Source organism: Plecotus auritus (genome assembly GCF_963455305.1).
Source record: "Plecotus auritus genome assembly, chromosome: 6".
Taxonomy (NCBI): Eukaryota; Metazoa; Chordata; class Mammalia; order Chiroptera; family Vespertilionidae; genus Plecotus; species Plecotus auritus.
The window spans coordinates 144,476,095-144,501,789 of NC_137773.1; the positions used below are offsets into that span (position 1 = coordinate 144,476,095).

Sequence of the window (25,695 nt, forward strand, 5' to 3'; positions counted from 1 at the left end):
TGGATTTGGTTTCAGCCTATTTAAAAATAGCTTAATGATATGAGTATAGACAACTATCCCATTCTACAAATAGTTTCATTGACCTGTTCATTCCAGTAGCTTGCTTTTCCTGAAGGACCTGTGTCATGTGTCTTTTCTCTCTTGTATTTTTCCTGTGTTTATCTACAAGATGTTTTACGTAAATAAAGTGTTTAGTTTATCATATTAAATAACTAAATAATAGAATTAAATAAGAATTACCTTTTAAAAATAAAATTTAAGGAATTCCTGATTTTAAATAGAAAATAAAGGAAAAAATTAAAATGTTTTAAAATAGGCTATAGTTACCACATCTCTTACCTTCCTGTAATTTCTTTCACAATGTATATTGTGGTTAGGTAGAATTACATAACTTTGCTGAGTGTTTACATTGCATGTTGTAGATTTATAAAGTTTTAACCGTGCAATGTTATACCTGAGCCACAATGAAATGGCTCCCCCCCCCCATTTTTTGATATACATTTTTATTCTCTGTTCTTGTTCATCTAAGTTGCTTTATTATAAAGAGTATGACATGATGATACCTATTTTTTATAGTTCTTAAAATGTCCAGTTACTATTTCCTGAGCAAGGTTGATAAACTAATCTTCTTCTTTTTGGAGGAAAGGATGTCTTCACTCTTGTTTCTCTAAATTCATTTTCAGTGACTCAGCTTGTAACTCAGTTGGCAGAGTTGAATACTCCTGAGATTACAAGGGTCTGTTTTTATGTGAATTTTTTTTTTTGTGTGATTTCTTTTTATTGATTTTTTTACAGAGAGGAAGGGAGAGGGATAGAGAGTTAGAAACATCGATGAGAGAGAAACATCGATCAGCTGCCTCCTGCACACCCCGTCCTGGGGATGTGCCTGCAACCAAGGTACATGCCCCTGACCGGAATCGAACCTGGGACCCTTCAGTCTGCAGGCCGACTCTCTATCCACTGAGCCAAACCAGTTAGGGCTGTGATTTCTTATTTGCTTAGTATTTTGAAATGAAAACCATCTAGTTGTCTGTTTTTATTTTCTATACTCATATGGTCCATGTCTTCTCAGGAAGAAAACCTTCCCACACCTTTAACTTTAGCTAGTCTCTTGCTTACTATTGGTAACAACTATTTTTGCTGGTTAATTTCAAACTAAGGAAGAAGGTAATTTTGATCGCCAATTGGAATTCTAAAATCAACCTCTTAAATGTTATCTTTTTTGAATTTCTTTATTTAAATTTGTCTTGTCATGACCATAAAATTTGCATAAGTTGCCAAATCCAAAAGCAAAATACCCAAAAACATGCCATAAAGTTCAACAGCTTTATTGCCAAAACAGTGTTTTAAAAATTAAATAAAGCAATTTATTTATTTAGTTATTTAGTTATTTTATTTTTTGTTTATCCTCACTAGAGGATATTTTTCCATTGATTTTTAGAGAGAGAGTGGAAGAGAAAGGGAAAGACAGAGAGAAACAGCAATGTGAGAGATACACATCAATTGGTTGCCTCCTGCATGTGCCCCAGCCAGGACCCATGCCGGGAAGGAGCCTGCAACCAAGGTACGTGCCCTTGACCGGAATTGAACCAGGGACCCTTTGGTCCGCAGGCCGACACTCTCCACTGAGTGAAACCAGCTAGGGTTAAATGAAGCAATTTAAATCACAAATGTTTATTATTCAGGAGAGATTAATTTGTTTATCCTGACATTAATCTGGTTCCTCCTCTTCTTTATAAAATACATCATAAATAAAAATTAAAATGCTGGCTAAAATATTTTTTAAAGGCTGTATGTGTCTTTAAAAATTACTAATGCCCTATCAGGGGTCCTCAAACTATGGCCCGCGGGCCACATACGGCCCGCTGAGGACATTTATCCAGCCCGCCGGGTGCCGCTGCCTATCCTGCTTAGCAGCCGACTCGTCCTGGGCCCGCAGTGCGCATGTGAATTTGTTCATAGTTTTTTTTTTAAACTATAGTCCGGCCCTCCAACGGTCTGAGGGACAGTAAACTGGCCCCCTGTTTAAAAAGTTTGAGGACCCCTGCGCCTAGCTGGTTTGGCTCAGTGGATAGAGCATGGGCCTATGGACTGAAGGGTCCTGGGTTTGATTCTGGTCAAGGGCACATGCCCGGGTTATGGGCTCGATCCTCAGTAGGGGGCACGCAGGAGGCAGCCAATCAATGATTCTCTCTCATCATTGATGTTTCTCTCTCTCTCTCTCCCTCTCCCTTCTTCTCTGAAATCAATAAAAATAGGTTTTTTAAAAAAGAAGAAAATGGTGGCTAACCATAGGTAAGTCCAAGAACAGAAGAGAAGGGTTTACATTTAAGGAAAAAGAAGAGGTTGGGAGTGGTTATATGGAAGATCAGGGTGTTAATAGCTTTTCATTGACTGAACGTAGCAGTTACTCATTGGCTGGGCTGTAACCAGGAAACCAGACCTAAAGACAACCAACTAAAGAGGTTCTGATAATGATTGACAAAGGAGGAGTCTTTTGATTGACAAGGAGAAATTCTTCCTTCTGGTGTGGTATGTCCTCCTGTTTGGGGTCTGGGTGACAGTGTGTGAGAGCTCCCCCTTCACGGCTTCCCAACTGCATTTTAAATAAAGTCTTCTTTATTTTTAACAATGTAATAGGTGCTCAATAAAATATTAATCTCTTCCTCTTTGCTTTCTTAATTGTTTCTTTGATAGCAGAGCCTTCATCATTGGGAGGAGGAGGAGGAGGAGGAGAGGGAGGGGGAAGCCTTTATCATTGTATTACTAGGTGATTTTAAAGTCATGTGATAGCTAATTTTGTACTCAAATTTTGCTTACGAAGAGAAACATTTTATTTTAAAAAATACATTTTTATTGATTTCAGAGAGGAAGGGAGAGGGAGAAAGAGATGGAAACATCAATGATGAGAGAGTATTATTGATTGGCTGCCTCCTGCATGCCCCACACTGGGGATAGAACCCGCAACCCAGGCATATGCCCCAACCTGGAATCGAACTGTGACCTCCTGGTTCATAGAGTGACACTCAACCACTGAGCCAAGCCAGCAGGGCTGAAGAGGAACATTTTAAAGATAGAAAATGCTTAATATACAATAATTATTTTATTTAGGGATGATATTAACATGTATCAGTGAGAAAAATTCTGCAATATATGTAGGTTACTTTATGAACAAAGAGAACCATTAAAAACATGGTGCTGCTGAAACCGGTTTGGCTCAGTGTATAGAGCGTCGGCCTGTGGACTGAAGGGTCCCGGGTTCGATTCCAGTCAAGGGCATATACCATGGTTGCGGGCACATCCCCAGTGGGAGGTGTGCAGGAGACAGCTGATCGATGTTTCTCTCTCATCGATGTTTCTAGCTCTCTATCTCTCCCTTCCTCTCTGTAAAATATCAATAAAATATATTTTAAAAAAACAAAAACATGGTGCTTAGCCCTGGCCGGCTGGCTCGGTTGGTTGGAGTGTGTCCCATGCATCAACCATTTCACAATATATACATATGCCAAATCATTATGTTGTATACCTAAAAAAAAAAAAAGGTTGCAGGTTTGATTCCCCCTCAGGGTACATACCTAGGTTGTGGTTTGATCCCCAGTTGGGGCACACAGGGGAGGCAATGGGTCGATGTTTCTCTCTCTCTCAAAAAAAAAACAAAACAAAAACCCACAGTGCTCTAAGAGGAGGAAAATAAAAGAAGTTCCAAATATAAGGAAAGAAAGCTGGAGGCAGAGAGACTTGGAGCAGTGAACCAGTCTGAGTAGCATCTGTTTATCCCAGATAATATTAAAGAGTTTTATGTTGAAAATTTTTTTCTCAACTCTAGTCTATTCTGGATCACAAAATTTTATAGTGTATAGTTTAGTTAGAAAAGAAAGCTAGCCCTGACCGGTTTGGCTCAGTGGATAGAGCATCGGCCTGTGGACTGAAGGGTCCTAGGTTCGATTCTGGTCAAGGGCATGTACCTTGGTTGCGGGCACATCCCCAGTGGAGGAAGCAGCTGATCGATGTTTCTCTCTCATCGATGTTTCTAACTCTCTATCCCTCTCCCTTCCTCTCTGTAAAAAATCAATAAAAAATATTTAAAAAAAAAAGAAAAGAAAGCTAATGTTCTAGAAATTGTTGATTATTTTGTTGCCTAATTTTTAAATCTTTGTTTGGTTTTTGGTTCCAGATTCTTAGACTATGAACCAACCCAATTATTAAGAAACATTGAATACAGTCAATGGAAAGTTTTAATGATATGTGTTGTAGTGGCTATAGAGAAAATGCATGGGGCTTAGTTGTGAAGTTCAGGATTTGTTTAATATGTATTTCAATTCTATATAATTGGTCAAAGCAAATATATAAAACTGCTACCTAATTCTGGAGAAAAATAGCTGAATATCTGTTGCTTTATTCCGTAATATTAGGTACTCTAATTCAAAGATATTCTAGATTTTGTTTTGATCACTGTGTTCCGTCTTTTAATATCTAGAATAAATATGTGAAAGTAATTTTTAAAAAATCTTTCTTGTTGAAAATATTACATAGGTCCCCTGTTTTCTCCCATTAACCTCTTCCAGCCCACTCCTGCCTCACCCCCTCAAAGTAATTTTTTAAAAATATTTTTTATTGATATTTTACAGAGAGGAAGGGAGAGGGATAGAGAGCTAGAAACATCGATGAGAGAGAAACATCGGTCAGCTGCCTCCTGCACACCTCCCACTGGGGATGTGCCCGCAACCAAGGTACATGCCCTTGACCGGAATCAAACCCGGGACCCCTCAGTCCGCAGGCTGACGCTCTATCCACTGAGCCAAACCAGTTTTGGCCCCCTCAAAGTAATTTTTAAAAAATATTTTTTTATTAATTTCAGAGAGGAAGGGAGGGGAGAGAGCGATAGAAACATCAGTGATGAGAGAGAATCACTGATCGGCTACTTCCTGCAGGCCCCACACTGGGGATTAAGTTTACAACCAGGTCATGTGCCCTGACCAGGAATCGAACTGTGATTTCCTGGTTCATAGGTCGATGCTCAACTGCTGAGCCATGTCAGCCTCAATATACCAAGGTAATTTTTAAACAAATTGCTTAGTTTAAGAACGAAATACTTTAAAATATTAATTTACATAAAAATTTCTAGAAAACATGGGTTAGATCAGACTTTACTTACATCAGTTAATTATACTGTCCTGGAGATGTAAGCCCTTTAAGTTCAATGTCTTTGTCTCAGTTTCTATGAAATTTGGATTGGGGATATTGTAAGATAATTATGATTTTTTTTTATAGGCCACAAGGAGAAAAGTGACCTCTGACGTATCTGAACCCAAACCTTAAAGGATTCTAACATAAACAGATACTAAGCTCATGTGGTATTGAACTGGCTTGGGGGGAAATATGCCATAATAGCATGAACCCTGAGGTGGTTTGAATAGAAAACTATTATATAGTCAAGGGGCAGTTGTCAAATAAAACTTCTAGCATCTTCCTGCCTCCAAATTTACTTTACAGTTATTACCCACTCCCTTCCAACTCATCCTATATTTTTGGAAAAGGAAGGAAATGTCTTTCTCTGATCATATTAGATAATTCAAATACAATCACTTTAACTTAATCTACTGGAAGAAAATAACATGGAATTCACAATACTGAAATTGTTCCCCTAAAGTACTCTTAAAAATTCTGGATTAGTTGATTAACCACAGTTCATAGCACATTATCCTTAAGTTTTAGAAATTCCTTTCTGAATGGGAGAGTTAAAACAACCCCGGAACAAGTTTATTTCTTGGTTGGCAGAGCAATATAAATTCTTAGCACACAGGAACTCAAGCTGAGAACCACAGCTAATCCAAGATTTGGAGTTTTCTTAGTGATTAAGCTGAACTCAGAGAAATATTTTTTTTATTTTCTTCTGAAAAGATCTTTTTTAAATTATTTTGTTTCAGAAAGGATATGCTATTAATAAACTTTTTGTTATCCTATGCGACCATGGGAATACACCATTTAGATCTCCTGCTGGTGAGAGGCATAATGACTGACAGTTGCAGCTGTGGGTCCTCTGGATCCACCACCTCATTCTTGCTGAGGCCACCCACCCTAGCCATGGCTGCTGTCAGCAATCAATGAGCATGATGGGGTAATAATAGTATAGGCCAGTGGTTCTCAACCTTCCTAATGCCGCGACTCTTTAATACAGTTCCTCATGTTGTGGTGACCCCCAACCATAAAATTATTTTCGTTGCTACTTCATAACTGTAATTTTGCTACTGTTATGAATCGTAATGTAAATATCTGATATGCAGGATGTCTTAGGCGACCCCTGTGAAAGGGTCATTTGACCTGCAAAGGGGTCGCAACCCACAGGTTGAGAACCGCTGGTATAGGCCATCCCTACAGACAGGATGCAGAACTCCTCTAATAGGCAGAGTATTACTTACCTATTGATGCATTAAAAATTCCCCAAGACCTAACCACTTAAAACAACAAACATTTATTACCTCATAGTTTCTGTGGGTCAGGAGTGGCTTAGCTAAGTGATTCAGCCTTGGGGTCTCTCATTTATTGTTATGGAGCTGTTGGCCAACACTGTAATCACCTGAGGGCTGGAAGATCTACTTCCAAGATGGCTCACTTACACGGCTCCTCCCTGGCCACTGTCAAGAGATTTCAGATTCAGATCCTTGCCATTATGGCTGTCTCCATAGGCCAGCAACACATTTGTTGGGGACAAGTGCATATTAAGTTTTCATATTAAGTATCATTTTCTCTGAGACACTTCTAAACATCATCCCTACTTAAGGGTGCCAGATGTAGCAAGTAAAAATACAAGACAATATTTGGGACATACTTACAGTTTAAAAAGTATTCATTGTTTATTTGAAATTTAAATTTTATTTATTTACTTATTTTAAATCCTCACCTGAGAATGTTTTCATTGATTTTTTTAAAATATTTTTTTTTATTGATTTCAGAGAGGAATGGAGGAGATAGAAACATCAATGATGAGAAAGAATCATTGATCGCCTGCCTCCTGCAAGTTCCCTATTGGGGATCGAGCCAGAGTGGGAATCGAACCGTGACCTGGTTCATGGGTCAGTGCTCAACCATTGAACCACACCAGGTGGTCTGATTTCTTTGTAGAGAGTGAGAGAAACATCTATTGGTTGCCTCCCCTATGCACCCCAATAGGGGATCAAACCGACAACCTTTTGGTGTATGGGATAATGCTTCAACCAATTGAGCCACCTGGCCAAGGCTAAAAGTTAAAATTAACTGGTTGGTCCTGGCCAGTGTAGTTCTGTGGTTAGAGCATCAGCCTACATACCAAGGTGAGGTGTCTCAATTCCTGGTCAAAGGCAGGTTTGATTCCCAGCCCTGCTGGGGCGGGTGCAGGAGGCAATCAATAGAGATTTGTCTCTAACACTGATGTTTCTCTCTCTGTTTCCCTCCCTCCCTTCCACTTTCTCTAAAAAAGCAATGGAAAAAATACCCTTGCATGAGGATTAATTTTTTAAAAATGAACTGGTCGTCCTGTAGCCCTTTTTCACCCCATCTGGGTTTAGTTTGTCTTGTCTGTGCTCATAAGGCACCCTGTGTTACCCCATTTCTACATTACTGCACTGTGTTTTAATTGTCTATTTAGTTGTCAGTATTTTCCCACTAGAATGAAACTTCCCTTGGGTAGGAACTGTGCCTTGTTTATTTTATTCACTGTTATATCTCTAGTGTCAAGCACTGTGCTTGACCTTTATAAGTGCTCAATAAATATGTGTGAGCTATTCAAAGAATGAGAATACTTGGTCTTATAATTACATGTACTTTTTCTCTTCCTCCATCTTTTCTTCTCCATCATGATCATGATGAATGTTAGAGGAATGCTGATGTAGCTAGATAAATGGCTAGGAATTCCAGGATTCAAAAACTTGCTTTATCACTTTTTAGATAAGTTTTGGAGGTAATACCTGTTTCCTGCCTACCTTAGATAATATCTACCTCCTTCCTGTCAACCATGAAAGAAAAAAAAATAAGCCTATTATTTTCTAAGAGCTGTGCTGGCTTTAATAATTGGAAGGTGAGCTGTTTATCATATATATACACACATATATACACATATATATATATATATATATATGCGCCTAATATGCAAATTGTCCCCTTGGGAGTTCATCCGGAGACCGGGAGTTCGATTGCTAGCTATGACGTGTGCCACCAGGGGGAGGCACAGAATGAAAGGAGGCCCTGGCTGGCAGCCAGCAGCCGGGGAAGGGAGGCCCCAGCTGGCAGCCAGAAGGCCCCGATTGGCCCTGATCACTGGCCAGGCCAAGTACCCTACCCATGCACAAATTTCGTGCATCGGGCCTCTAGTATAGTAATAAGCTTTAAGTAGCGCTAAGGACATGGAGTCAGATAGCTCTGAGTTTGAATCTTGGCCTTGTCACATAATAATGGTGACTGCTTGGGAAATTACTTAGTTGTGTTTCAGAATGTCAATTTTCTCACCTCAAAAACAGCTACCTCTGCCCAGCTGGCGTGGCTCAGTGGTTGAGCGTCAGTGTATGAGCCAGGAGGTCACGGTTTGATTCCCGGTCATGGCACATGCCTGGGTTGCGGGCTCAATCCCCAGTGTGGAGTGTGTGGAAGACAGCTGATCAGTGATTCTATCTTTGATGTTTCTGTCTTTCTCACCCTCTTTCCTGCTCTCTAAAATCAATAAAAATTTATTTAAACAAAAACAGCTACCTCCTAAGGGCTCTTGTGAAGATGAAATGATAAAACCTATGACCTTGCCTAGCATAGTGCCTGATTTGAGCACATGGTAGGTAGACAATGAATCCCTACTGAAGCTTCTTGGCCCTGGCATATTGTCGCTCCTTGAGTAATTCTGGCTTTTGATTCATAGGCATTCATAATTACGCCAACTGTGGATTCTCAGCCAAGCACAAGTACCAAATACCCGAACCTGTGATATTTCCTTTACTGAGATGAATTGTTAAGGCAATAGCACATTAGTAGAGTAAAACTAACCTATTTATATCAGTTAAAATAGCTAATTTTTTCTATATGCAGAGCTTGTTGAATCCTATTCCCAAAGATAGAAGGAAACAACATTGAAGGATCAAAAATGGATGTTTCAATGATTGCTTGTCTGCCACAAACCAGTTATTCCTGTGGTAACTCTTCTGATATCTCCTACTTAAAACCCAAAATATAAAAAGGCTCATAAGATCCCACTTTCTCAGTCTGTGTTTCTTCTGAAAAATCAAGTTCAAGTGTCACTTGTTGGCCCTTTGCTTCTCAGGAGGTTTCTGTCCTTAATGGCCTCCCATGCATTAGGATTGCTGTTATGCCAACACAATATCCCCAACTCTGTCTCTTCCATTTTCCCTCAGTGCTTTTCAGTTTAATGAATAAGTCTTATACAGATTAAGTGACTTTCCACAGATCACTCATGTAGACAACTGGGATTTGAACCCAGGTATCCTGACTCCACTGCAATATGTAGACAGTACTATATTCTAGTTATTTCATTGAATGAGAATTATGGAACCTATGCATTTGATATACAAATGTGAGGTGTTAATTTTTTAGTATTGTGAAGTACTATGCATAAATACACATATGATAACATCCACAGCAGAAGGGTTTGTAGTTGATTTAAGACTAGACACCTAAATTAAATAACAAAAGACAGTGTCAATGATTCATGTCACAAAAAAGCTACTGAAAATCAGAATTATTTCTATTCATGTTTAATTTGTTGATTTTTATTATCAATTGTGTCTAGATTATTTTTGTTAAATATTTTTATTGATTTCAGAGAGAAAGGGAGAGGGAGAGATAGAAACATCAATGATGAGAGAGAATCACTGATCAGCTGCCTCCTGCATGTCCCCTACTGAGGATTGAGCCCGTAGCCCAGGCATGTGCGCTGACCAGGAATCAAACTGTGACCTCCTGATTCGTAGGTCGATGCTCATCCACTGAGCAACACCGGCTGGGCTGTGTCTAGATTCTTATACTTCGGGTGATGCTTTTGAGATTTATTTATACTGTTGTGTGTATCAGTAGTTCTTTTTTACTACTTAGTATTCCATTGTATGGGTATACCACAATTTGTTTATCCATTAATGAGCTGATGAACATTTGTGTTGTTTCCAGTTGTGGGCTATTATGAATAAAACTGCTATGAATATTCAAATACAAGCTCATGTGTTGACATAAGTTTTCATTTCTCTAAGTACCTAGGAGTGGAATTGTTGGGTCATATGTTAAGTGTATGTTTAACTTTATAATAAATTAGAGGCCTGGTGCACGAAATTCATGCATGGGGGGGCGGTGGGGAGAGTCCCCTCAGCCCAGCCTGCACCCTCTCCAATCCGGGACCCCTCTGGGGATGTTCAACTGCTGGTTTAGGCCCGATACCAGGGATCAGGCCTAAACTGGCAGTCGGACATCCCTCTCACAATTCGAGACTGCTGGCTCCTAACTGCTCATCTGCCTGCCTGCCTGATCACCCCTAACTGCCCCCACCCCCTGCCGGCCTGATCACTCCTAACCACCTCTGCCTGCCGGCCTAATTGCCCCTAACTGCCGGCCTGGTTGCCCCCAACTGCCCCTCCTGCTGGCCTGGTTGCCTGCAATTGTCCCCCCTGCTGGCCTGGTCACCCCACACAGCCTGCTTGTTCAGTCGTTTGGTCATCCCTCACTAACCCCCTCCTGCCAACATTGTTGCCCCATGAAGCCTGCTGTTCAGTCGCTATTGTGAGGGTCCTGACCAATTTGCATATTTCCCTTTTATTAGTATAGATTATCAAACATTTTTCACAAAGTTTGATAATTCCCATCAGCAATTTATAAAAGTTCTAGTTGCCCTGTGTCGTTGTCAGCACTTGATATGGTCAGTTTTTTCTAATTTTAGCTATTCAAGTTGGTTTATGTGGTATCTCAGTGTGGTTTGAGTGACAAGTGATGTTATGCATCATTTCATGTACTTATTTGCCATCAACATACCTTCTTTGATGAATTGTTTAAATTTTTTACCCATTTTTAATTGGGTTGTTTGTCCTAGTGGGTTATTGTCTTATTCTGGACACAAGTCCTTTATTAAATATATTTTTTACAAATATTTTCTCGCAGCCTGTGGCTTGCCTTTTTATTTGATTAACAGTAAATTTGGAATAGCAAACATTTTATATTTTAATGTGTAATTTATCAATTTAAAAAGATAGTTTGGCCCTAGCTGGTTTGGCTCAGTGGACAGAGCTTCGGCCTGAGGACTGAAGGGTCCCAGGTTCCATTCCAGTCAAGGGCACATGCTCGGGTTGTGGGCTCGATCTCCAGTAGGGGGCGTGCAGGAGGCAGCCAATTAATGATTCTCTCTCATCATTGATGTTTCTCTCTCTCCCTCTCCCTGCCTCTCTGAAATCAATAAAAAGATATTTTTTAAAAATAAAATAAAAACATTTTTAAAAAAAGATAGTTTGCACTTCTTTATGTCCTATTTGAGATCTTTGCCTAAACCAAGATTATTAAGATTTTCTCCCATGTTTTGTCTCAGAGTGTTATAGTTTTTGCTCTTACATTTAAGTCTGATAACTTTTTTTTAAAAGAATATATTTTTTATTGATATTTTACAGAGAGAAAGGGAGAGGGATAGAGAGCTAGAAACATCGATGAGAGAGAAACATCCATCAGCTGCCTCCTGCACACCTCCCACTGGGGATGTGCCCGCAACCAAGGTACATGCCCTTGACCGGAACCGAACCCGGGACCCTTCAGTCCGCAGGCCAACGCTCTACCCACTGAGCCAAACCGGTTTCGGCAAGTCTGATAACTTTTGAGTTAATTTTCGTGTATGGAATGAGGTGCATATGAATAGCCAATCAATGCAGCATCATGTATTGAAGTTTACCCTTTCCCATAGAATTGCTTTGTACCTTTGTCAAGTACCAGTTGACTATATAGTTGAGGGTCTATTTGTGGATTCTATTCTGTTCCATTGGGCTAAATGTCTGTGTTCATGTCAGTGGTTCTCAATGAAGGGCAATTATGCCCCTCAGGGGACATTTAGCAGTGCCTGGAGACACTTTTGATTGTTACAGCTCAGGAGGATTTGCCTCTGGAAAGGTTACAGGCCAGGGATGCTGTTAAACATCCTACTGTGCACAGGACAGTTTCCCAACAAAGAAACAGCCAGTCTGAAATGTCAATAGTACCAAAGATGTGACTTGGCTGTGGCTGTATATTGTCTTGAAATCAGGTAGTGCAAGTCCTCCAACTTTTTTCTTTTTCAAATTTGGTTGGCTATACTAGGTCTTTTGCATTTTTATATAAAGTCTAGAATCAGTTTGTAAATTTCTACAAAAATGCCTGTTGAATTTTTTACTGGTATTGCACTGACTCTGTAGATAAATTTGGAAAGAACTGACATCTTATCAATATTGAGTCTTCCAGTTTATTTATTTATTTATTTATTTATTTATTTATTTATTTATTTATTTTTAAATATATTTTATTGATATTTCACAGAGAGGAAGGGAGAGGGATAGAGAGCCAGAAACATCGATGAGAGAGAAACATCGATCAGCTGCCTCCACACCTCCCACTGGGGATGTGCCCGCAACCAAGGTACATGCCCTTGCCCGGAATCGAACCCGGGACCCCTCAGTCCGCAGGCTGACGCTCTATCCACTGAGCCAAACCGGTTTCGGCTAGTCTTCCAGTTTATAAGCATGGTTTACCTGTCCTTTAAGTCTTTTGTAGTTCTCAGTCAAATGTGATTTTCATTGTACAGAGCTTGCACATATATTGTTAAATTTATCCCTAAGTTTTTCATATTATTGATGTTATTATAAATTATCATTTATTTCAATCTCTGATTTGTTAATTGCTGGAATATAGAAATACATTGATTTTTGTATATTGACATTGTTGCCTGTGAACTTGCTTACTAGCATCCTATATTATAATAAAAGGCTAATAACGCAATAGACCAAACGGCGGAACAGCTGGTTGCTATAACGCACACTGACCTCCAAGGGGCAGACGCTCAATGTAAGAGCTGCTCCCTGGTGGTATGTGCACTCCCACAGGGGGAGCGCCGCTCAACCAGAAGCTAGGCTCACGTCGCGCGAATGCAGCAGCGGTGGCGGGGGCCTCTTCCGCTTCCGCAGCAGCACTAAGGACCCCTCAAGGGATGTCCTAAGCTAGCAGGCGGACATCCCCCGAGGGGTCCCAGACTGCGAGAGGGCGCAGGCCAGGCTGAGGGACCCCCCAAGTGCATGAATGTCATGCACCAGGCCTCTAGTATTTTTATAGGTTTCATAGGATTTTCCATACAGACCAACGTTTTGTTTTACTTATTTCTTATTTTTATGCCTTTTCCATTTTTTTCTTGACTTATTGCATTAGCTGAGACTCCTGTTCAATGTTGAAGTAGTGAAAAGTGGACATCATTATCTTGTTCCTGATCTTCGGGGGGAGGCATTCAATTTTTTTACCATCACATGTGATTTTTAACTATAGATTTTTTGTTGATGCCTTTTAGCACATTGAGGAGTTTCCCATCTATTCCTTGTCTGCTCAAAGTTATTATTATGGCTGAGTATTGAATTTTGCCAAATACCTCACTGGATCAATCAAGATGACAGTGTAGTTTTTCTTTTTTATTCTTTTTATACACAGTGAATTACATTGATTGATTTTTTTACTTTAAACCAACATTATACTCCTAGATAAACCTCACTTAGGCATGACATATCCTTTTGATATATTCTTGGATTCAATTTGCTAAAATTTTGTTTAGTATTTTTGAGAGATATTTGTAATTTACTTTTAATCCTATATAATAAAAGCGTAATATGCAAATTGACCGAATGGCGGAACAACCGGTCACTATGACACACACTGACCATCACAACTGGCAAGTGCAGCAGCAGCATCAGGAGCCTCTCCTGCCTCTGCTACAGGCGGGCGGTAAGGAGCGAGTGGTCCCAGACTGCCAAGAGCCCTGGATTATAAGAGGGATGCCTGACTGCCGGCTTAGGCCTGATCGGGCCTAAGCCAGCAGGCGGACATCCGCTGAGGGGGTCCCAGACTGCAAGAGGGCGCAGGCCGGGCTGAGGGACCCCCCACCACCACCAGTGCACGAATCTTGTGCACCAGGCCTCTAGTGTTTTATATTTGTTTTGATTCTTTTTCTGAAGTACCTTTGACCTTAGTTGCCACCTTGTTTTCTCTCAGCGTTTTCAAGGGATTAACCTCTGAAAGAAGAGTTCCATCTACTTTTTATAAAAATCCTGCTGTGTTTTGAGTACTATTTGCCAGAAACTGTGCTAATAAGCTTGTTATGTTTCTTATTTCATATAATCTGCACAACTGCCTTGCAAGAGAAGTACTATTAATACACCCATTTTCGAAAACTGAGACTCAAAGCAATTAAATTTCCCAAGTGGTAGAGACAATTCAAATCACATCTTTCAGATCAGAGGTCAGTCTTCTTGGCACATTGCTCTGTGTGCATGTCTTTCTCAGGAAATCTTTTATTAACATGGAACATTATTGACAAGACCAGAGAAATTTAAAGAAGTATACCTCTAAGTAATCTCAGTCCACCCCATTGTGCTAGTTGCTTTTAATACTATTTGTGTGCTCACTCTTTTTTCAGTTTATTTTAAGAGTGTCTCTGATAACTGATGTATTAGCTCACTAATTTATGAGTTTTATCATGTGCACTTTATTATGGAGAAACTTGAATATTTCTAATTGGTAGCTACAATGCTTTGGATTAAACCCTACATCCCTTGACAGTTTCTTGATATTGTTAATCTTGTTTAGAGCTTTCTTGAGAGAAAACACTTTTTTTTACTATGCTCTATTCTATATGCTCAATATCAATAAGCATATTACGTCTATGTAAAATTGTAGAGTGGTTGAGAGTTAAGGGAGGCAAGAGTAGATCAGAAGCTATTTCTTCCACTTATATGCTGTTCATAGGTTGAACATGTGCCAGATTATTGTAGCACCTTTTATTTTAGCCTCAGTAATTCAACTCTGGGAAGACTGGGGTTAGCGTGCAGCCGAGTAGGGAGACCCATCTCTTCTGTTATCCCATAGTTCAAATAGGTGAAAATACACAGAGAAGCAGAGTTGCAAATAGAATCGGAAACTAGAAATATAAATTAAAATATGCCAGACCTGAGGATTTTCTATAAGTAAAAGTAAAGACAGATCCTTGAGAATTAATAGCAGGGGCAGGCAGGAAAAAAGTAGACTTTCTACCCCTCTTTACTGCATCCCACAGTTTAAGGAAGCCGGCTCTTTGCCAACCAGAAACTTAGCAGCTACCTGCTGTGATGTTGCAACTGCTATCTGCAGCATCCAGGGCTCTTTTTCTCCCTCCCACATCTCTTATCATTACCTCTCTGCTTCCCTTGGTGACCACAGTTCTGTAAAGGCAGGGGCGGGAGTGGACTTGTTATGGTGCATTTTCAGATGTGAAGGGAATAGGAGTAGGAAAGGGCAGAGAGAAGAAAATTTGGGGGTGTGGTATGCATTTTTTCAGGCTCTACTTCAAATGAACACATAAGTGACGCTTTTTATTATGGAAATTTTCATATATTTATAAGAGTAAAGAGAACAGTTTAATAATTCCCTCATACCAATCACCAGCTTAAACACCTCTTGGTTTGGCCCTACTTTTGAAAACTGTGTTCTGTTCACAGTGTCCAGGATTAAATAACCAATCACATACATCACACAATGAGACGGTGGGATCAGGAGAGCCTTCTTTAGTTCATCAGAGCCATAGTAAATCAGGGGATTCTTAATCTGGAATCCACGAATTGACTTCAGGCCATGACAGACTGAATTAGTAAGCAAAATTCTATGTTCTGGAGAGAGAGTATATAATTTTCATGGGATCCCAACAAGATCCTTAATCTCCAAAATAAATGGGAACAATAATATTATATGACTGCTCAACACCAGAAATTTGACTAAGAGTTGTATGAATCTATCTTTTCTCTAACTCTGGACTGAAAATTAAAGTCAAATAATACCCATGTGGACAGTTAAGGGGAGAGGCCAACTAGAATTTACTGAATGTTTTTCTTAGCAAACACCAAACCTAGATAATTTTTTCAATTTTCAAATAATGGACAGTATTTTTTTAAAGCCATCATGGGCTTATTAAGAAATTCTGGCCCTAATTGGTTTGGCTTAGTGGATAGAGCGTCTGCCTGCGGACTGAAGGGTCCCAGGTTCGATTCCGGTCAAGGGCATGTACCTTGGTTGTGGGCACATCCCCAGTAGGAGGTGTGCAGGAGGCAACTGATGGATGTTTCTCTCTCATCGATGTTTCTAACTCTCTATCTCTTTCCCTTCCTCTCTGTAAAAAAATCAATAAAATATATGTTTTTTAAAAATTCTGCAAAGTAAAAGAAAATCTCATACTTAAGGTACAGAGGAAAATCATACTTAGAAAATATTGAGAAAGGAAACAAGATACCATTAGATGCTATTTTCTTTCTTATTGAAATTATTTAGTGAATCTAAAATAGTACGTAAAAGACAACAGATTGACACAGAAGGGAACCAACTGAGATATCAGCAGATTATAGTAATAATAGCTAAATATTTATTGAGTACCAGATACTGTATTAAAATCTTTCATTAATTAGTTAATTAAATCTAATTAAATTATTATTCCCAAGAAAGTTAAAGTAAATAGGTTAAATCACTTCCCCAAAATCTACAACTACTAAGAGGTGGATCCCAGATTTGAATCCAGGTGGAGTGACTCCAGGGCCCTCTACTTAGGGGACATAGGATGATTACAAAGGATCTTGAGTCATTAATGTCTTCAAGACTCCTCAAAACCCATAAACGTTAAAATTAAAGATATTATTAAAATCTACAATGTAGGAGTCAGAAGATAATCAGTGCTGAAAATCACGTCATTGTTGTAGAAAAGCAGTTGAAAGTCTTCCAAAATAAAGCAGTGGAAAGGATAAAAAAAGATGAAAATGGTAGGTACAGAGAATAAAGACTCAGTATGTAGATAAACAGTATTCCTGGATAAAGGAGAATATTAAATAGAAGAGAAGCAATAATCAAAGGCAAAATGGAAGACATCCTTGAGGTTAAGGAAAACCTAAGTTTATAGTTTAAAGGATTTCACTGATATATGGAGAATACTGGATATAGCAGGTTGAAATTTTTGAGAATTAAAAGATATACTATAGCCCTGACCAGTTTGGCTCAGTGGATAGAGCGTAGGCCTGCGAACTAAAAAGTCCCAGGTTCGATTCCGGTTAAGAGCATGTGCCCGGGTTGTGGGCTCGATCCCCAGTCGGGGACTTGCGGGAGGCAGCCGATCCATGATTCTCATCATGGATGTTTCTCTCTCTCCCTCTTTCTTCCTCTCTGAAATCAATAAAAATATATTTTTTAAAAAAAGATATACTATAGCCCAGCTGGTGTGACTCTGTGGATGAGCATCAACCTATGAACCAGGCAGTCAGGGTTTCATTCCCGGTTAGGGCACATGCCCGGGTTGCAGGCTCAATCCCCAGTAGGTGGTGTGCAGGAGGCAGCCCATCAATGATTCTCTCTCATCATGGATGTTTCTATCTCTTTCCTTCCCCCTTACTCTCTGAAATCAATAAAAAAATATTTTTAAAAAATGATTTTTTAAAAAAGTAGACCTACACAAATATAGTGAACTGATCTTTGACAAAGGAAGAATGGCAATTCAATGGAGAAAGGAGAGTCTTTTTAACAAATGAGGCTGGAAGGAACAATTGAAGCCCACATACTAAATAGTGAACCTAGAGACAGCCCTTAAACTTAAAATGGATCCTAGACATAACATAAAACAAAAAGATAAAACTTCTAGACGAAAAAATAGGAGAAAATCTAGGTGACTTTGGCTTTGGCAATGACTCTTTAGATACAACAGCAAAACACATATCTGGCCAAAACCGATTTGGCTCAGTGGATAGAGCGTCGGCCTGCGGACTGAGGGGTCCCAGGTTCGATTCCGTTCAAGGGCATGTAACTTGGTTGCGGGCACATCCCCGGTGGGGGGTGTGCAGGAGGGAGCTGATCGATGTTTCTCTCTCATCGATGTTTCTGACTATCACTCTTCCTTCCTCTCTGTAAAAAATCAATAAAATATATTTAAATAAACAAAAAAGAAACAACAACAAAAAAACACACATATCTGATAAAGGACTTTGTAAAGTTAGCTAATTGCAAAGTTAGCTGTGTACAAAGGCTGCCCGTACTAGTTCAAGGGTCTTCAAAACGATCTTTAGGTTTGATAATTCTCTAAGGACTCACAGAATTCATTGAAAGCTGCTATACTCAGTTACAGTTCACTTTAGTTGAAGGATACAGACTTAAAAAAACCAGTCACGTGAAAAGGCACATAGAGCAATCTAGAAAAGTATTAAATGTGGAGCTTCTAGTTGCTCTTCTCTCATGGAGTCAGGTACAGCTTTGCTTTCCCAGTACCGATGCTTGACAGCGTGCACAGAGTATTGCCAGCCAGAGAAGCTTACCTGAGCTTTGGTGTCCAGAGTCTTTACTGGGGTTCAATCATGTAAACCTGACCAGGTACTCTTGTAGCTGATTTCCAATCCCTCAGGAGGTTGAGCTGATACCACGTGACTCAAATGCTCCCACCCTGAATCTCATTGTAGGTGTGACGCAAAGCATCCACCCTAAATCACATTGTTACTGTCTGGCTGGCCCAGTGCCCCCAGTTAAAATAAACAAAGACACTTTTTATCAGGCACAGCATTCCAAGGGTTTAGAGATAAACTCGCAGGAGCTAAGGGCAAAAGTCAGACCTTTCTTTGGGTAAAATTAATTTACTTGACTACATAAATTTGTGTCAATATATATAAAAAGAACCCATGAAGTAGGCAAAAGACCTAAACAGACACCTCACCAAAGAATATATACAGAAGGCAAATAAACATATGAAAGATAACTCACTATCATTTGTCATTAGGGAATTGCAAATTAAAACAATGAAATAGCACTAACACCTTTTAGAATGGCTAAAATCCTAAAAAGTTGACAGTACCAAACTGCTGGCTGCCATACAGAGCATTCACTGGTGGTGGGAATGCAAAATGGTGCAGGCACTTGGAAGACAGTTTGGTAGTTCCTTGTAAAGTCAAATAGTCTTCTAAAAGAAGTCCTTCTGGCTCCCATTATTATTTATATGTTTACTTATAAACGTATAAACTTTATATATGTGATTAATCTCCCATATATAACCAATTTTCTATCTCTGCCACCCCCTAAGTGAACACTGCTCAAATTACTTCTACTCCCACACTCGGTACCTTATAGAGAATGTCTCTCAAGCTTTTCTAGAACATTTACAGAAGGTAACCATAATAGAAAACAGAAACATTTTAATATTGTCCATAAAGCAGAAATTTGGTAGGTCCTTATATCTGACCACATTGCAATAAAATGTGAAATTAATGCTAAAAGTATGCCTGTCACTTCTTTCCCCAAATAGCTATCAAGTCAAAGCAGAAACTTCAACTGCAATGACTTAAAAATAACAAGAAATTATTATACACACACACACATATGGGATGCAGTAAAAATTGTGCATATGCTTTATTATTTTAAAATGGAACTTAACAAGCAATGAACTCACCTCCCAGAGTTAGGCAAAAGTTAGAAAGAAGAGGAATATAATAAAAGTAAAAACAAAATTGAATAAAGCCAGAAGATAGAAATATGGTAAAACTGAAAGAGCTGGTAGATTGATTGTAATAAGCAAACAAAATCTAGGAAGTAATTTAGCAAAATGTTGGAAATATTAGCAACATTAGAGGAATATTAGGGAATTTTAAAAAATGATTAGATTATAGCAGTTAAGTTTGAAAATATTGCTGAAATAAATTTTTTTGGGGGAAATATTATTACTAAGATTGATTGTTTTTAAGTAGAAAACTTAAAAAGTCTATTGTGTTGGAAGAAATAGAAAATGTCCAAAATATCACTTTAAAAGAGTCTCTATGTAAAAGAAATAGAAAATGTCCAAAAAAAATCACTTTAAAAGAGATTCTACAGTTTTATGGGCAAGCTTTTTCCTGTTTCTATGAATAGATAATCCAGGCAATAAAACAGAGTATAAAACTAGAGGTTTCCAGGTACATGGAGCAAAACTGATTTAACTAGATAATAAAAATCAACAGTACAGGAAGTTATCAACCAGTCTCACACTATAGAAGCAAAAACCTAAGTATTAGCAAATAAAATTAACATACTAAGAGAACTATATACTTTGAACCAAGTAGAATTTGTCTCAAGAAAATAAAGATGGTTGACTTAATATCAAGAAATTAACAATAATATTTTTACATAGGTCAAAGAACCATATTTTTGTCTGAAATACTTTTCATGTTATATTTATTTATTTTTAATCCTCACCCAATAATTTGTTTTTATTGATTTTCGAGAGAGAGAGGAAGGGGGAGAGAGAGAGAGCGAGACATTGATGTGAGAGAAACATAGATCAGCTGCCTCCCATACCCTCCTAAACCAGCTAATGAATGTCTTCCTGGTATTTTAAGGCCTAGGATAAGAGAGAAGATCAATGAAATCTGTAAGACATAAAACTAATGCAAGTGAAGAATGCTGAATTATAGTGAGAGAGAATGATGCTGACATGAGAGAAACTCAGAGGCAACAGACAGACACAGTCCTGTCAACCTTAGAGTTCTTGAGACCTACCTGCATCCTTGACCCTCCTATTTACTAGTAGTTATCTAATCCTTTCTTGTTTTTTTTAAATCATTTTAAAATTTTTGTTATAGTTGACACAATATTATATTAGTTTAGATGTACACCCCATTGATTAGACGTTATATAACTTACTAAGTGATCATCCCAATAAATCTCATACCCCCCTGACACCATACATATGCTATTAGAATATTATTGACTATGTCCCCTATGCTGTACTTTACATCCCCATGACTATTCTGCAGCTATCAATTTGTACTTCTTTTTTTTAAAAAAATATATATATATTTTATTTATTTTCAATTTGTACTTCTTAATTCCTTTAACTTTTTCACCCATCCCCCCAACCACTCTCCCATCTGGTAACTGTCAAAATGTTCTCTATGAGTCTTTCAGTTCTGCTTGTTCATTTATTTTATTATTTAGATTCAATTATTGATAGATATGTGTTTATTGTGATTTTATTCATATTTTTATCTTTTTTTTTCTTCTTCACTGGAAAGCTCTTTATATGTCCTTTGATTCTAAATGATAACTTTGTTGGATAGAATAACCTTGCTTTTTATCACTTTGAATATTTCTTGCCAATCCCTTCTGGCCTACAAAGTTTGTGTTGAGAAATCAGCTGACAGTCTTATGGGAGCTCCCTTGTAGGAAACTAACTGCTTTTTTCTTGCTGTTTCTAAGATTCTCTCTTTGTCTTTAACCTTTTGGATTTGTAATTATGATGTGTCTTGGTGTGGGCCTCTTTGGGTTCATCTTGTTTGGGACTCTGTGCTTCCTGGACTTTACCTTTACCAGGTTAGGGAAATTTTCTGTCATTATTTTTTCAAGTAGATTTTCAATTTCTTATTTTCTCTCTTCTCCTTCTGGCATCCCCATGATGTGAATGTTGGCACACTTGAATTTGTCCCAGAGGCTCCTTACATTATCCTCATTCATTTTAAATTCTTTTTTCTTTTTGCTGTTCTGATTGGGTACTGTTGATTCCTTGTAATGCATTCTTCATTTCAGTTAGTGTATTCTTTATTTCTGACTGGTTCTTTTTTTTTTAACATTTTTTTTATTGATTTCAACCCTGGCATGTTACCTGCCCAGGAATCGAACCAGTTACCTCTTAGTGCATGGGATGATGCTCAATCCACTGAGCCACACCAGCGGGCTAGTGACTTGTTCTTTTTTATGGTTTCCTAGCCCTTTCCTGAATCCTGTGAGCCAGTTGAGCCAACTGATTTCCTTTCAAGTCAAAGTAGTTTGAGTTGAATTTCTATCCCTTGTAACTAAATTAATACCTGAATTTGTATAAAGCGTTCTGACTCCAATGTTCTTTATCAAATGTGCCATATTCCTTCTCTAAAGCAGTTATTGTCTAGACCAGAGCTGTTTAATGGACTTTCTGCAATGTTGGAAATGTTTTGTATCTGCAGTGTCCAATACAGTAACTGTTAGCTATGTGTGGCTATTGAGGTCTTAACATGTGTCTAGTGCAATTTGGAAATTAAAATTCTAATTTAACTTTAACCAATTTAAATTTAAATACCCACATGTGGCTAAGGCTACCAATATTTTTGATACTGTAGCTCTAGACATTGTGAGGACATTAGAAGTTGTATCTTTTATTTCTTTTGTTTTGTTTTTCAATCAGGGAAGTGGTGTGTGTTTAGGGAAACAAGATTAGACATTTTACTTGAAAATGTGCATATGTATAGGAAATCAGCATGGCTAGTTTCCATTCCTTCCATAATATGGATGTGGTAGATAGTTTAGCAGAAATGGGGCAAATAAAAACTAATATTGTGCTATCATAGTGTCATTTCTGTCTATAGAATATAAATGTATTTGTAAAATGTGGTTAATATTTGTTCAGGTTGCCAGGAAACATAGCAAACTCTAGTCCAAATAAATTAGCATATAAATCTGGGTGAGAGAATGTCTAGCCCCCTTTGGTGTTTTCCAGCTAATCAACCTTTGTAAATAATATTTTGCTTAAGTGGATTTTCTATGTAAGATTAAATAAATATTATTTGAGAGGATCTACATAAGGTGCATTTTATTTCTGCACAGTGTGTCATTCACATGTGGGGAACAAGTCTAAAAGAACACAGAAGGTAGTGATTATGCTGCCTGCCGAGAAAGGCTTGGGAACAGAGTGAAGGGCAGTGTGTGTGAAGAATTGGGACTAGGGCAGTGGTCGGCAAACCGGCTTGTGAGCCGCCGTTTGCTGCTCTGTTGACTAATGAGTTTGCCGACCACTGGACTAGGGAAAGGGTACTGGCAAGGAAAGCAAACAGGGAGAAGGAAATATATGAAAGACTAGAGATAGGCTTAAGGTCAGATCCATGGAGCAGGTCAGTTTGTCTAGCTCAGTGCCTGGTGCTCAGTGCCTGGTGCTCATTGCCTGGGGTTTGTTGAAGGAAAAAATGAATGATAGCTAAGGAAAAGAAGAATTGCTCTTGCAGGAACTATGGAATCCTACTTTGGCCCCACCTTATTTTGTCTATACTTGATCTCAGCCATCACATGTATTCCTGACCTTGAGTTGCTATTGGGGTTATTGTTAGAACACATACTAAATGTGTGAATATTATACTTAAACTTATAATCATTGTTTAGCTCTGGGGGGTTGGGGTGGAGTGGGGTGAGTGTACTGGGAAGTTTAATTTCCTTCTCTTTTAAGAATGTAACAGATGCACTAGACTGAGGATCCTCAGATGGAGGGTGGCGGGTGGAGGGTGGTAGGGAAGAGATCAACCCAAGAACTTATATGCATACTAGAGGCCCGGTGCACGAAATTCGTGCATGGAGGGGTGTCCCTCAGCCCAGCCTTCACCCTCTCCAATCTGGGACCCCTTGAGGGATATCTGACCACCCACTGGGATCAGGCCTAAATGGGCGGTCGGACATCCCTCTCACAATCCAAGACTGCTGGCTCCCAACCACTCACCTGCCTGCCTGCCTGATTGCCCCAACCGCTCCTGCCTGACAGCCTGATCAGCCCCTAACCACTCTCCTGCCAGTCTGATTGATGCTTAACTGCTCCCCGGTCGGCCCGATTGCCCTTAACTGCCCTCCCCTGCAGGCCTGGGTCCCCCCAACTGTCCTCCACTGCAGGCCTGGTCCCCCCAACTGTCCTCCCCTGCAGTCCTGGTCCTCCCCAACTGCCCTCCCATGCTGACCTGGTCTCCCCCAACTGCCCTCCCTGCTTGCCTGATCGCCCACAACCGCCCTTCCCTGCATGCCTGGTCACCCCCAACTGCCCTCCTCTGCTCGCCTGGTCACCCCCAACTGCTCACAACTGCCCTCCCCTGCAGGCCATCTTGTGGCGGCCATCTTGTGTCCATATGGGGGCAGCCATCTTTGACCACATGGGAGCAGCCATCTTGTGTTTTGGAGTGATGGTCAATTTGCATATTACCCTTTTATTAGCTAGAATATGCATAACCCATGGACACAGACAATAGTGGGGTGAAGGCCTGGGAGGGGATAGGAGTGGGGAGAAGAGGGGTCAAGGGGGAAAAAAGAAAGGGGACATCTGTAATATTTTCAACAATAAAGATAAATTTAAATTTTAAAAAAAGGAAAAAATAAGTGCCTGATGGAAAAAAAAAGAAAAGAATGTAACAGAGTAGGTATCTAGCCCCTGAATATCCTGGCCTTGGGTAACATGCTGAGCACTTCTGGCTGATCTGATAAGTTAGAGGCGTGCGCTTATTTTCTGTGTGGTTTCTAGAAGGCAATCAAGATGACTAGAAGCAAGGTGGAGAGTTAAACATTTTTCATATGAATCTGTAAATGGATGTAAACATGTAAGATTTTAATACACGAAACTGATTCGGTGCTGTATAATAAATGGTTAGGCATGCATCTTTTTTTATTAAAATGTCCTCTGAAATCTGATAGCCCATAAAAACTTAGTGTATAGAATTTTAACCGATTCCTTTACTCACATATTATAGTGATTTCACATCTGATAGTGAAAACAGATTTTAGAATCTGAAAAAATACAAAGCTGTATATAGGTTGTATCTTCAATTTTATGTGAATATATATATATATATTTGCAACCCAATTTAATTTGCACCCTTATGTAGTATCATTCTCTATCGGTATGTAAGAGTAACTTGTGGTACATAGTCTGTTTGCAAAGAAAAGTTTGACTAAGAAAAGCCTCTCTTTGATCTATTTCATTGAATATATGTTTGAGTGTCTAACAGGCACTGTTTTAGACACTGGGAATATGGCACTGAACTAAGCACAATCCTCCTGGAGCTGTTGGCAAGGCATACTGTCAGAGGGCATCATTCAGATTAGGTGGTAACTGAGTAAGCAGAGGTGCCTTAGTCATCTAGGAGAGATGCACAGAGAGCTCTGATATAAACTAATAAACTCACTGAAGGCAGGAGTCTTTGTTTGGCTTTGTCTGTTGTGTTCACTGCTCTATCCCCAGAGCCCAGAATAGTGGTTGGCTCATAATAGGCATTCAATAAACATATATTGTTGATTGAAGAGCTTTTTGTTTTGAATTTGTATAATCATAGACATGTACTTTAGTGAATAATTTTTACATTTAGGTAGTTGAAAGTTTTATAATCTCAGTTACCTTATTTTTATGTTTCTTACCTACATTTTGTTTCTCCTTGTGCCCAGAAATCCGGAAGCAGGAAAAATTTATTAATATTAATAATAAGTCCTATGGTAACCTGATATGGCAAAGGATAGATTTTGAAAGCACCTTAAGAGATCATCTTTTGTTCGGTTTTCTGCCCAGGAAAAACTGAGTAAAATGGTTAGGTCTGTATCTTTAATTAATTATTTAAAAACTAGGACAACATAATTGGGTTCTCTCTTGAGAAAATGGAGAAAGGTACTTAACCCTAGATATAAAGGTACTAACCTGAAAATGTTAGAACTTCTGTGTGGGAAAGTGAAAAAAAA

The 25,695-nt window shown here is 39.0% G+C and overlaps 1 protein-coding gene across 22 annotated transcripts in view; it reads left to right on the forward strand.

The window, feature by feature from the left end:
• TFDP2 (transcription factor Dp-2) overlaps positions 1 to 25,695 on the forward strand; it is a gene marked incomplete at its 5' end in the record, with an annotated part of 147,901 nt that overhangs the window by 65,542 nt on the left and 56,664 nt on the right. The window lies entirely within an intron of this gene.